This window comes from Prunus persica, chromosome G6 (assembly GCF_000346465.2).
Source record: "Prunus persica cultivar Lovell chromosome G6, Prunus_persica_NCBIv2, whole genome shotgun sequence".
In the NCBI taxonomy this organism is placed as follows: Eukaryota; Viridiplantae; Streptophyta; class Magnoliopsida; order Rosales; family Rosaceae; genus Prunus; species Prunus persica.
Window position 1 is genome coordinate 804,633 of NC_034014.1, and position 13,974 is coordinate 818,606.

Consider the following 13,974-nt stretch of genomic DNA (forward strand, 5'->3'; position numbering starts at 1 on the left):
TTTGTCACTTTTCCTGTGTCAGTGAATGTATCTGGCATTTGATTAGCAATTTGCTGAAGGTGGACAATCTTTCGTACTTCATTTTCACTTTGAGTTGTACGAGGGTCAAGATGAGACATAATGGATATGTTCCAACCTAATTCATGCCGTTCTTCAGGAACGGTCTTTTCTCCCTCTAACGATGGGAAGAATGTCTCATCATAGTGACAATCCGCGAAGCGTGCTATAAAAGTATCTCCTGTCATAGGTTCGAGATAGCAAATGATAGTTGGTGAATCAAAACCCATGTATATTCCCAATCGACGTTGAGGACCCATTTTAGTGCGTTGTGGGGGTGCAATTGGTACATAAACTGCACAACCAAAAACCCTTAGATGTGATATATTGGGTTGTCTCCCAAAGACAAGTTGTAAAGGGGAGAATTGGTGTTGGGCAACGGGCCTCAAGCGGACTAAAGTTGCTGCATGTAAAATTGCATATCCCCAAGCAGAAGTTGGCAACTTTGTCTTCAATAGCAAAGTGCTAGCAATGAACTGGAGACGCTTGATAAAAGCTTCTGCTAATCCATTTTGAGTATGGACGTGGGGAACTGGGTGCTCAACATCAATCCCAAGTGACATGCAATAGGCATCAAAAGTTTGGGAGGTAAACTCACCAGCGTTATCAAGTCGAATTGACTTTATTGGATAATCAGGGAATTGTGCTCGTAATTTAATTATCTGAGCAAGGAGCCCAGCAAAAGCAACATTGCGAGTTGACAATAGGCAAACGTGTGACCATCTTGTAGATGCATCGATTAAAACCATAAAATAACGAAATGGTCCACAAGATGGGTGAATTGGCCCACAAATATCCCCTTGAATTCTCTGTAAGAAAGATGGACATTCAAAGCCAAGTTTTGACGGAGATGGTCTGATGATCAATTTCCCTTGGGAGCAAGCTTTGCAAGACTGATCAATGGACAAAGTACTATGGTGAGGCTTTAAAGGATGTCCATTTGAATTTGAAATAATCCTACGCATCATTGTGGATCCAGGATGCCCAAGACGATCGTGCCAAAGCATGAAAGTCTTTGGGTCAATGAATTTCTGGTTCATGATAGCATGGACTTCAACTGCTTTGATGATTGTATAATACAACCCAGAAGAGAAAGCAGGAAGTGTTTCCAATATACGCCTCTGGCTGTTAATATTGGTGGTAATGCAAAGATACTCCACATTGTGATCCTTTCTAGTTTCAATATGGTATCCGTTCATTCGAATGTCTTTAAAACTAAGTAAATTTCTTCTCGATCTCAAAGAGTACAAAGCATTATCAATGGTGAATTGAGTCCCATTGGGTAACAAAATTTGAGCTCTTCCAGAGCCGTCAATTAGGTTTGCAGAACCTAGTATGGTAGTTACCTTTGCTTTTGATAAATGTAAATTATCAAAATATTTTTTATCTCGAAGAATTGTGTGCGTAGTTGCACTATCCGCAAGACAAATATCTTCGTCATTTCTCCCAAAACGAGAACATCCATGATTGTTTTCCATGCCAAGAGCTTTCGTGCTGATAACGTGTTGTAAAATTAAGGAGAAATAAGAGGAAGAAAGAGACTGTATAATTTGCTCAAATCAACTTGTCTTTCATTCATATTTGGATCCACTATTTATAGGGGTACAAAGGCCTAAATCACTTACCAACCATAATTGGTAGGTTACAAGTATATAATGATGGGTATTATGACAGGTTAATAGTGGCTATTTATTGTGGATATCCATAACCTATAAACCCATAACGTATGGATTTATAACACCTTATTCTTTTTTCTAGTTTTCCTTTTCCAAATAGGCATTAAAAAAAGGTATGAAAGTGTCAAACAAAGTAGCGTAAAATATTCAATTATGCTCATATTATTATTCTTCTCCAATATAGAGGTATTTATACAAGTACAAAGATATGTTAACCCTAAATAAAATAGGAAATATATATAAATTACAATAGGAAGTAAATCTCTACTACAATAGGACTAAATAATAATTGGTAAGTAACCAAAATTCTAATGAAATAAGGAACCAAAATCCTAACTAAGTAAGGATTCGCCAACACTCCCCCTCAAGTTGGGCAAAGATATTTCGCACGCCCAACTTAACAAGCGAGTCACAGAACACCATACTTGAGAAGCACCAATTGTAGAGAAGGTCTTTTCGTCAACCACCCCTAAAAATAGGGCACATAGCAGAACACAAAAACCCTGTGAGCACGGCAATAGGTAAGGCAGAACATAAAAATCATGAGAGCACGGCAATAGATAAGGCAGAACACAGAAACCCTGTGAGAACGGCAGTTGATAAGGCAGAACACAGAAACCCTGTGAGCACGACATTAGGTAAGGCAGAACACAGAAACTCTGTGAGCACGGCAGTTGATAAGGCAGAACACAAAAACCCTGTGAGCACGTCATTATGTAAGGCAGAACACAGAAATCCTGTGAGCACGACAGTAGGTAAGGCAAAACACAGAAACCTTGTGAGCACGATAATAGGTAAGGCAGAACACAGAAACCCTGTGAGCACGGCAATAGGTAAGGCAAAACACAAAAACCATGTAAGAACGGCAGTAGGTAAGGCATAAGTAAGGCAAAGGACAAAGCCACAGCAACAACAACGACAATGACCACATCAACGGAAAGTGAAGCAAGCAAAGGCAACATCAACGGTGGCAACATCGACCACAACAAAAACACACCAGCAAAGGCACGAACACGATAAAAGCAACAACAATAATGTCCCTAGCAAGAGACAACAAAACTGACAGCAGCAAGAGCAACACAATGCACTGGCACCAGCAAGAGCAATATAAGGCACTGGCACCAGCAAGACAAGGCAGGGCAAACAACTGTGGCAGCAGCAACAACAGAGACAACTTTTCTTCACTCTCTCTCTCCCTCTCCCATTGAAGAGAATGGGTCGATAGAACCATATGATCAATGGTACTTGAGAAACAGGCACGGACAATCAGCTAGATAGGTAGGTGAATTGCAATGGAATAGATGAGCAGCAGTGTCACTCCCCCTCAAATCCGATAATGTATGAGAGTCGAGATTTGGAGAAAGTAACACCCAAATAAACATAGAGACAAAGGCCAGCTAGGAGAAGGCTCGGCAAGCGGTGACGAGGCTTGCGGAGGTTTGAGATGGCTAGGTGAACAGTGACGAGGCTCACAGAGGAAATAGATCAGGCCATCAATGACCAAGGGGCGTGTTGCCTATATGGTATACATTTAAAAGAGAGGCTCGACTGTGAGCGCAAGAGACTGAAACTAACATGGACTCAATATGATTTTAGTAGAAAGCAAACTCATAAAGATATGAAAAGTAAGAGAAAAAAGGCAGCATCAGGCATAGGTAGAGAAAAAGAAAGGTAATGACTCAAACAAACACCGCAAGGATAGAGACAAGGGTAAAATTGCAGAAAGGTGCGGTTATGGCTAAGGCAGAAGAAATATATGTTGATTATTAAGGAAAGAAGAAACGGGGATTTACAGCAAGGTGAAGACCCATGATGGATTAGGAATGAGGAATGCCAACGACTCTCAATTTGTCAGAGGTTATCACAGGTTAGGAACTAGGCTCTTATATCATGTCAAACAAAGTTGCGTAAAATATTCAATTATGCTCATATTCACTTATATTATTATTCTTCTCTAATATATAGGTATTTATACAAGTATAAAGATATGTTAACCCTAAATAAAATACAAAAATATATTTAATTTACAATAGAAAGTAAATCTCTACTACAATAGGACTAAATAATAATTGGTAAGTAACCAAAATTCTAATGAAATAAGAAACCAAAATCCTAACTAAGTAAGGACTCGCCAACAGAAAGCACCGACTTTGGCTATAACTCTAGACTATATAAGGGGCCTCCTGACATTTAAATGGTGGTTCGAAAACAGAGTATGAGCTTGAACAGAGCAAGTTACCGAATGCTGGGATTTGATTGAAAGTTGTTTCAAATTCTGGGATTTTGATATTTAAAGTGTAATTGCCTGGACTTGCATCTGTTATGACACTCTCTCCTTCTCTTTCTCTTGCCAAACCCGGATGGGTTTGGTTTGGTTTCTCCGCTGGTTTGAGGCCAACACTGAACCAAACCAAACCGTATTTCTTGAACGGTGCAATCTGCAGTTCAGGGATGAAATCCATCCATTCTGTGTCGTGCTCACCACAACTTTTTCGTATTCGTTCGGAGTCCTTGATAAAGCCTTTCGCTAACCATAACAGAGATTATTCTGATTCTGCCTCCGCCCTTGCCTCCGCCTCCTCCTCTGTCTCTATCTCTGTCTCTGTCTCTACCTCTCCCTCTCCCTCCGACCCTGCCTCACCCTCCAACCCTGACTCTAACTCTGACTCTGACTTCGACTTCGACAGAGACTCTGACTCTGACTCGAAAGAGGCCAAGTGTAACGAGGCCAAAAGGGATGTGAAAGGCCCGAGATTTAAGGACCTAGGTGGAATGAAGAAGGTGCTAGAGCAGCTGGAAGACGTGATTTGCAGGCTTCGGTTTCCGAAGCTGGCAAAGTCGCTCGGAGGCAACCCCATATCTGGAATTCTCTTGCATGGACCACCAGGCTGTGGGAAGACCCAACTGGCTCACGCCATTGCCAATGAAACCGGCTTTTCCTTTCATAACGTTTCTGCCCCAAGCCTCATCAATAGTTACTATGGTACGTACGAACGCATTCATCTTTTAATCTTTGTATCCATTAAAATTTGCATGCATACAACTTACAAGCCTCCTCAATGCTTAATGCAATTGTTCACAATAGTCTTTATGATGCATTCTTCATTACCTCGTTTATGTTTCGCACGCACTAGGTGAATCTGAAAGGAATATACGAAGGCTTTTTTCCGAAGCGTATGAAACGTCGCCTTCAATTATGTTCATCGACGAAATTGATTCTATTGCTTCAAAAAGAGAGGACTCACGTTATGTTACGGCATTGGCACAACTGCTGACTTGCATGGACGAACAGAGATCGCACAATGTTCTTGTAATAGCAGCAACCAATAGACCTGATGCTCTTGACCCCGCTCTGAGGAGGCTCGGGCGATTTGATCTTGAGATTTCTTTCAATGTTCCGGATGAAAGTGACAGGGTTGAGATTCTTAAGGTGGTTACGAGCAATTTAGGCCTTGAAGGTCCTCTTAATCTTGTTAAAATAGCGCGGTCTACGGCAGGGTATGTTGGAGCTGATTTGAGAGCTGTGGCTGACAGAGCTTGTGATATTGCCAGGAAAAGGATACTAGCAGAAAGGTATCCTAATATGTCAATTGCTTCTATGAACGAGGCGAATTACAATGAAGATTGGGTGGAGAAAGAAAAAGAAAAGCTCGCCATCACTATCAGAGACGGACCCACAGTGGGGTCAATGGGGTCAAACGACCCCATGGACTCCATGGAAGCAAGGTAGAAGGTGGCTTTGAAATGGGGTATGACCCCATGAGAGAGGGGATTTGCAGACAAGAGGAAGAAGAAGATGAACAGGGCTCTGTTCTGTTTGAAAGAAGCTGGCCAAAACGGCGTCGTTTTGGCCCAGCTTCTAATTTTTTTTTAAAAACATACTGGCCAAAACGGCGTCGTTTTGGACCAGACGCACGAATTTTTTTTTAAAACTCGCTGGCCAAAACGGCGTCGTTTTGGACCAGCGAATTTTTTTTTAAAAGACCTGGCCAAAACGACGTCGTTTTGGTCCAGGTGTTATAAAAAAAAAAAAACACAGATCAGTTTCCCTTCTTCTTCCTCCCGAATTTTCATTCCAAAACACCTATTTTCTAAACCCTAAAACCTAAATCCCCAATCTCCACCCCCCACAAACCTTTAACCCTCTTTCCCACCAAGCCTTGAAGCCCCAAATCCTCCATTGTCGCCGCTGCCAGCAGCTCCGCCACTTCCAAAAGCTTGCCTCCACTTCCACCACCTCACAATTCAAGGTAAATTCTAACTCTAAACCTAAATTACTTAAATTGAAATTGAACTTATGATTGTATTATATTGTTTAGATTTATTGGATGTTTCATTTATGAATTTTTTGTGGTTAATTGGTATAAATTTGGTGTTGTTTAGATTTATTGGATGTTTCATTTATGAATTTGTTGTGGTTAATTGGTATAAATTTGGTGTTGTTTAGATTTATTGGATGTTTCATTTATGAATTTTTTGTGGTTAATTGGTATAAATTTGGTGTTGTTTTGATTTATTGAATGTTTCATTTATGAATTTTTTGTGGTTAATTGGTATAAATTTGGTGTTCTCTTGAATTGATTTTAGTTATTATTTTGATTAATTTATGTAGAATTATGGAAAGATTTTTTAAGAGAAAGTCATCATTGGGTAGTTCGGATAGTGTGGGAAGTTCAAGAACTTCAAGTTCAAGACAAAGTGAGTTAGATGAGGTTTTGGCTAATCTTCAGGCAGACCCGGGACTAAGAATTCGTATGATTGAGTATGATGCTAATATTAGAGATGAGGTTCGAAGAGCATATCTACAAAAAGGACCTTGTCAACCTAGAGGTCATTCTTTCCCACAAAGTAATATCTCAGGACTTAATCGACGCTTCATTCCCCAATGGTTTGATGAATTTGATTGGTTGGAGTATAGTGTATCTAAAGATGCTGCATTTTGTCTTTATTGCTATCTCTTTAAATTCAATTTTGAACAAGTGGGTAGTGAAGCCTTCACTGGAGCAGGGTTTAAGAATTGGAAGAAAGGGAGAAAAAGAATGAAGGTGCATGTTGGACCGGTTGGTAGTGTTCATAATAAAGCTAGAGAAGCCGCTACAAATTTGATGAATCAAAATACACATATTGAAACGGCTGTGAGCAAACACTCTGAACAAGCTCGTATGGCATATCGAAGATGCTTAATTGCATCGATCAAGTGCACTAAGTTTCTATTGAGACAAGGTCTTTCTTTTCGTGGAAATGATGAAAGTGCCACTTCAAGCAATAGGGGAAATTACTTGGAGTTATTGCAATTCCTTGCAGACAATGATGAGAAAGTTAAAGAAGTTGTGTTGAAAAATGCTCCGGGGAATCTCAAGTTAGTAGCTCCAACGATTCAAAAAGATATTGTGAATGCATGTTCTGGGGAAACACTTGATGTCATCATGAGTGGTTTAAAAGATAGATTCTTTCTATATTGGTGGATGAAGCACGTGATATTTCTGTGAAAGAGCAAATGGCTATGGTGTTGCGTTATGTGGATGACAAAGGGCATGTAATTGAGAGGTTTGTGGGGGTTCAACATGTACCGACACCACTTCAAGTACACTAAAAGGATGCCATTGACATATTCTTTTCTTCCAATGGTTTGAGCTTTTTCAAGTTACGAGGACAAGGTTATGATGGAGCTAGCAATATGAGAGGTGAGTTGAATGGCCTTAAAACAAAGATTTTGAGAGAACAACCTTGTGCCTACTATGTTCATTGCTTTGCTCATCAACTTCAACTAGCACTTGTTGCCGTAGCAAAGAAGAATATTGATATTGCCTCTTTCTTCACAACCACTAATAGTGTGGTTAACCATGTTGGAGCATCGTGTAAGCGGCGTGATGCACTTAGAGCACAACTCCAAGAAGAACTTGTGATAGCTTTTGAAAATGATTGTCTTATAACGGGGCGAGGTTTGCATCAAGAAACAAGTCTCAAACGTGCCGGTAACACACGATGGAGCTCACACTACGGTACCATTATTAGCATCATTTCTATGTTTTCATCTGTGATTCATGTGCTTCAAATGATTATTGATGATAATCCCAATGATAGTGCCCGTGAAGCAAATAAGATTCAAAGGGAAATGCTTACTTTTCAGTTTGTGTTTCACCTATTCTTAATGAAGGCTATATTGAGACTCACAAATGATGTGTCACAAGCATTGCAAAAGAAAGATCAAGAAATTGTGAATGCAATGGCTTTGGTGAAATCATGCAAGGAAAAACTACATTGGATGAGGAATAATGGGTTTGATGCATTGGTTGAAGAGGTGTCTTCATTTTGTGACAAACATCATATTGATGTTCCTACCATAGATGAGGCCTTCGTACTTCCAGGGAGGTCAAGGCGTAATGCTCCAATAAAGACAAATCGTCATCATTATCGTGTGGAGCTCTTTATTTATGTCATTGACGAGCAACTTACGGAGTTAGATGATCGTTTTAATGAGGTAAATACTGAGTTGCTTATTTGTTTGGCATGTTTGAGTCCAAATGATTCATTTGTAGCTTTTGATAAACAAAAGTTACTTCGTCTTGCTCAATTTTATCCTCAAGACTTTTCGGATAGGGATCTTTTGGCACTTGATGATCAACTTAAGCTTTATATTCATTATGTGAGTTCGAGTAGTGATTTCTCTGACTTGCACGGGATTGGTGATCTTGCAAAAAAAATGGTGGAGACAAGGATGCATCGAGCATTCAATTATGTGTATTTGCTTATTACATTGGCTCTAGTTTTACCGGTTGCTACTGCTTCAGTCGAGAGGGCATTCTCCGTCATGAATATTATCAAAGGTCCACTTCGAAACAAAATGGGAGATCAATGGTTGAGTGATAGCTTGCTTGTTTATGTTGAGAAGGATGTTTTTGATTGTATTGAAAATGAAGCTATAATGCTACGTTTTCAAAATATGAAACCTCGTCGTGGCCAATTATAATTTGTAATGTTGTTTTTTTACATGAATTATGAATGAATGTACTCTAGTTTTATTTTCAATGTTATTTTAATCTTTAAAAAAAAAAATTGAACTTTTACACTATGACCCCACGACACAAAATTCCTGGGTCCGTCCCTGATCACTATGGCTGATTTTGAGGTTATCTGAAATTTATTTATGCATGTTGCTTTTAGTATGCTGTTTATAGATGAATTTGCCAATTTGTTTTCTGAACTAATTTAATTATCTCAAGCCCCAAATTTTCCACACACAAAAAAGGTTAAAATGTTTGTAAAGGTAATGAGTGTTAATTATGTGGTATTCTGCAGAAAGCAATTCAAGAGGTTCAGCCTTCCTTAAGAAGAGAAGGATTCTCTGCATTCCCTAATGTGAAATGGGAAGATGTTGGCGGTCTAGATACTTTAAGGCACGAATTTAACCTTCATATAGTTAATCGTATGAAGTATCCTGACATCTATAAGGTAATCAGTATCTATCTGCACTTTTTTTTTTTTTTTTTTAGTGTTTTGTTTTTCATCTCTCACTCTGCCTCTCTTATCTTCTCCTGTCTCTGTGTTTGTGCTTTCAGGAATTCGGAATGAATCTAGAGACGGGTTTTCTGCTCTATGGGCCTCCAGGATGCGGTAAAACACTGATAGCCAAGGCTGTTGCAAATGAGGCAGGAGCTAACTTCATTCAAGTTAAGGTGTGTGTTATTTTTATTTTGGTCCCTGGAACGTAAACATTTCAACGTATGTTTTTGCATAATTTGAGAGAACCCGTTTCGTTTCTCACCGCCTTTGTTAACTGGTTAGGGCCCTGAACTTCTAAATAAATGGGTTGGAGAAAGTGAGAAGGCAGTTCGAACATTGTTCAGCCGTGCAAGGGCATGCACACCATGCATACTTTTCTTTGATGAGGTTTGTGGTTCTATCTTCTCCACAGTTGTTCTTCCTGCTATCCACCTTATAGATTTCCGTCATTGGATCTGCACCCTTTCTTAATACATAAAGCTGTCTGTTGTTGGGCATGGCGAGTTGTTTCGTGGAAAAAGTGTCCTACAAATCATATATAGCTCTTTTAAAGGTTTTCTCTGTGAATTCTGGGCATGCAGGTGGATGCTTTGACAACAAAGCGAGGACAAGAAGGAGGGCAGAATGTTGAGCTGCTATTGAACCAGGTAAAATAATCTGAAAACACAGGTTTTCAACCGTTCAAGTTCATCCATTCTGTATACATTCGCGCACACAATCACTCATCTATTGTTCATCTATGGAGAAAATCAACTGACTACTGCTTAAAATTGCAGTTACTTATAGAGTTGGACGGTGGAGACCAGCGGAAGGGTGTAATTGTCATTGGTGCCACTAATAGGTAAAACTCCTTGTCCATATTCTTCTTCAGTTTTCATGACCACGATGATGATGATTATGCATTTCTGCATCTCTGAATTTTCCTACATGTTGTTGTGTGTTTGGCAGACCGGATGCAATGGACCCTGCTGTTTTGCGACCCGGAAGATTTGGTAAGCATATTTATGTTCCCCTGCCCAGTAAAGATGAGCGTGGTTTCATCTTAAAAGCTCTTGCAAGGAACAAGCCTATAGATTCCCGTGTAGATCTGAGCGAGATTGGACAGAGAAACGCGTGCGAAAATTTTACTGGAGCTGATCTTGCTGCACTGGTATGGCTATTTTTGTTAACCCTTTCATTCTATAGTAACTGATCATACAGAAGAAAAGGAGAACTAACATATGAATTCATCAATCTGTTCATGCTAGATGCATGAAGCTACCATGGCTCCTGTTGAAGAGAAAGTGACATCAATCGCGAGTTCGGATTCATCTCCCTGCACAATCAAAGAAACTCATTTTGAGAAAGCACTGGCTAAAATCACACCATCCCTAACAGACGAGGTATATATGAATCAATTTTGTCACTGTGTGATTCCCCTTCGCCCTGTGTTTCTTTTTTAGTTCTTCTTTGGCCCTTAAGCTACCAACTTTGTAAGTTTACATTTTCCATTGCTTCTCCGGTGCAGGATTTGCAAGACTATCAGATATTTGGCGAAAACAGGGCCTAATGGATTCAAGGCCAAAAAGTTTGCCTTTTGTTAGATTTAAATCATGTCTTTTCTTTTGTTGTTCTAGACCCACTAGTTTTAAAATCTCATGTTTATTACCCATTTTGCTTTTTGAAATATATATTGTAAATCCGAAAATTATGATTTAATGCATCTTTTACTTCATTTATATATTCCATTCAGAGATAATTCTTCGGCTACTTCAAAATGGCAAAAGACCTTCTTGGTGCTTATTTTCTCGGCTTAATGATATTAAGTTCTTGGGTACACAAGTATAGGTCCAACAATTCCAGCATGTTTTCCGGGAAGCAAATATGGTTATGGATGTTCTTGTAAAGTCAATTTTTATATTCGGAATGTAGGGATCCTAACGATCATCGTTGTAATTCTCTTTTTGCTTTTAGGAAAGAAAAAAAAAATGATATATTTACAACTGAGAGTAATACATCTTTTATTACTAATTCAAAATTTTAATTATGAATTATGGCGTGTTTATTTATCAGTTTTGACATGATTCCAATTCATGCTTCTCCAGTGTTTACTGACGCATGAGTTGGAATGATTCTAATTCTTGACTTTCCCCATATTTACTAACACATAAATATATTAACAACTATAAGTGATATAAGGGAAAATTTAAAGTCATATTAAGGCGTACACAAGAATATAAAATAACTAGAATATAAAGTATGGATAACAAAATCCTCCCACTTGCTAAAATCAATCCAATACCTGTTTTACAATAACAAAATGTGTTAGAAACCAAAAAATGGGAAATGGTTTACGGCAAATCAGCATTATGTTCAATGAAAAAACTAAAATTCATGCACGCAACATAATGTAAGTAACCATACCGCCTCTGAATCTAAAGCCTCTGGCGAAGCATTGTGACCAGGGAGTCAATCTGGTGCACTCGGATTGGTACTGTTCTTCCCAGACTTATATGGAACTCTCTACCCAAAGCAACCTGTTCAAGCTTGTGCTCATCCTTGAGCAAAATCTCAAGAGGGAGGTCAACGTCAACAGCATGGGCACCGGGCACCAGAGAAGCTAGTTTGTTCAAAAATAAGGCCATCTCTTTCCTTGGTGCTGGTGTGCAAGTATACAATTAATCAAGGGTCTAGAGGCTCTAAGCTCAAAGTCATGGCATTTGCTAATGGAATTATATTGATTGCAATTAGTAGTTACCAAAGGAATTGGGGCTGTTGAGCAGTGACAGTCTGACAGAGGAGAGCTCGATTATTCGGAGCTGATCAGCTCTGGAGGTGGCGGTGGAAAGAGAAGGAAATATATAAAATATTATTAAAACGTATAGCCGCGCGGCTATATTCTTTAAATATTATTAGTATAGCCGTGCGGCTATACTGGTCGAATATTAATTTTTTATTTTAGTTGTATAGCCGATCGGCTATAAACTTTAAATATATTTTTCATTAAACACGGTTCGGCTATACGATTTAAATATTATTATCTATTTCAGAAGTATAGCCGAACGGCTAGACTAGTGAAATATTAATTTTCATTCCAGAAGTATAGCCGCCTGGCTAGACCCTTTAAATATTATTATGTATTCAGGAAGTATAGCCGTCCGGCTATACTTGTTAATTATTTAAGAAGTATAGCCGTTCGGCTATACGCTTTAAATATATTTTTTTATTTAAAGCGTATAGCCACGTTATACTTCTTGAATGAATACAAATGAAAGCACTGACTTTGGCTATGACCCTAAAACTATATAAAGGAATCAATTCTTAAATTTAATTGGCGGTTAGGAAACAGAGTGTGAGCTTGAACAGAGCAAGGGGGAGAGACGAAGAGGATGGGAGGTCTCAGACTCGGACTTTCTCAAAACAAAATCAAAATCAAAACCAAAGTGGAAGACAGACAGTATTGCTGGGATTCGATAGACAGTTGTTTCCAATTCTGGGATTTTGTTTAGAGTGTACAGCTTGAATTATGCCTCTTTCTCTTGACTTGACTTGCATCTGTTATGAGACTTCCTCTTTCTCTTCCTCTTTCTCTTTCTCTGGCCCAGCGCGGATGGGGTCAGTTCGGTTTCTCCGCGGGTTTAAGGCCAACAGTGAACTGAACCACACGGTGTTTCTTCAACGGTGCGGTCTGCAGTTCAGGGACAAGATCGATCCATTCGTCCTCACCCCTATTTTTTCATAATCGTTTGGCATCCTTCATGAAGCCTTTATCTAGAAATGAAAATGACCATGACATAGATGCTTCTTTGGAAAAAGAAAAAGAAAAAGAAAAAGAAAAGCTCACGGCTGATTTTCAGGTTATTTGGAATTAGTTATTTTCTTACTTTTGCTCCCTTTCAAAATGCATGTTTTCACTTGCATGTGCATGTTTTTACTCACTCCTGCGTAAGTATCCTAATATTTGAGTTATGTCCGTAGTTTATCAATGTCATTGTATGTGTATGTATATAGTGCAGTTAGTCTGCTTTGTTTATAGAGGAATCTGTCGATTTGTTCTCTGAACTTTAGGGTCACTGTCAATTTGTCCCTAAACTAATTTTTTGGAAAATTTGGGACTTGAACTATTTCAATTGACCAAATATTGATAGCGACTCTAAAGTTCATGAGCAAATTGGCAAAACAGCCTTGTTTATAAAATCTGTCAAGATGATGAGTGTTATTATGTTGCATTCTTCTGCAGAAAGCAGTTCAAGAGGATCCGCCTTCGTTAAAAAGACAAGGATTCTCTGCAATTCCTGATGTGAAATGGGCAGGTGTTGGTGATGATGCTTTGAGGCACGAACTTGATCTTCATATAGTCAATCGTATTAAGTATCCTGAGATCTAATGAGGTAACCAGTATCTGCACTTTACTTTTTATGTTTTTCCCCTATGTGTGTGTGTGTGTGTGTGTGTGTTTGTGGAAGAAAGCTGATTTGTGCCTTGGAATGGTTTGTGTTTTCAGGAATTTGAAATGAAGCTAGAGACAGGTTTTCTGCTCTATGGTCCTCCAGGGTGCGGTAAAACATTGATCGCCGAGGCTGTTGCTAATGAGGTAGGAGCTAACTTCATTCACATTAAGGTTTGTGTTATTTTTGTTTTGTCCCCTGGAAAATAAACATTTCAATCAACGTATGTTCTTAAATAATTTGACAAAATCTGTTTGATTTCGCATGGCCTTTGGTAATTGGTTAGGGCCCTGAACTTCTGAATAAAAAGT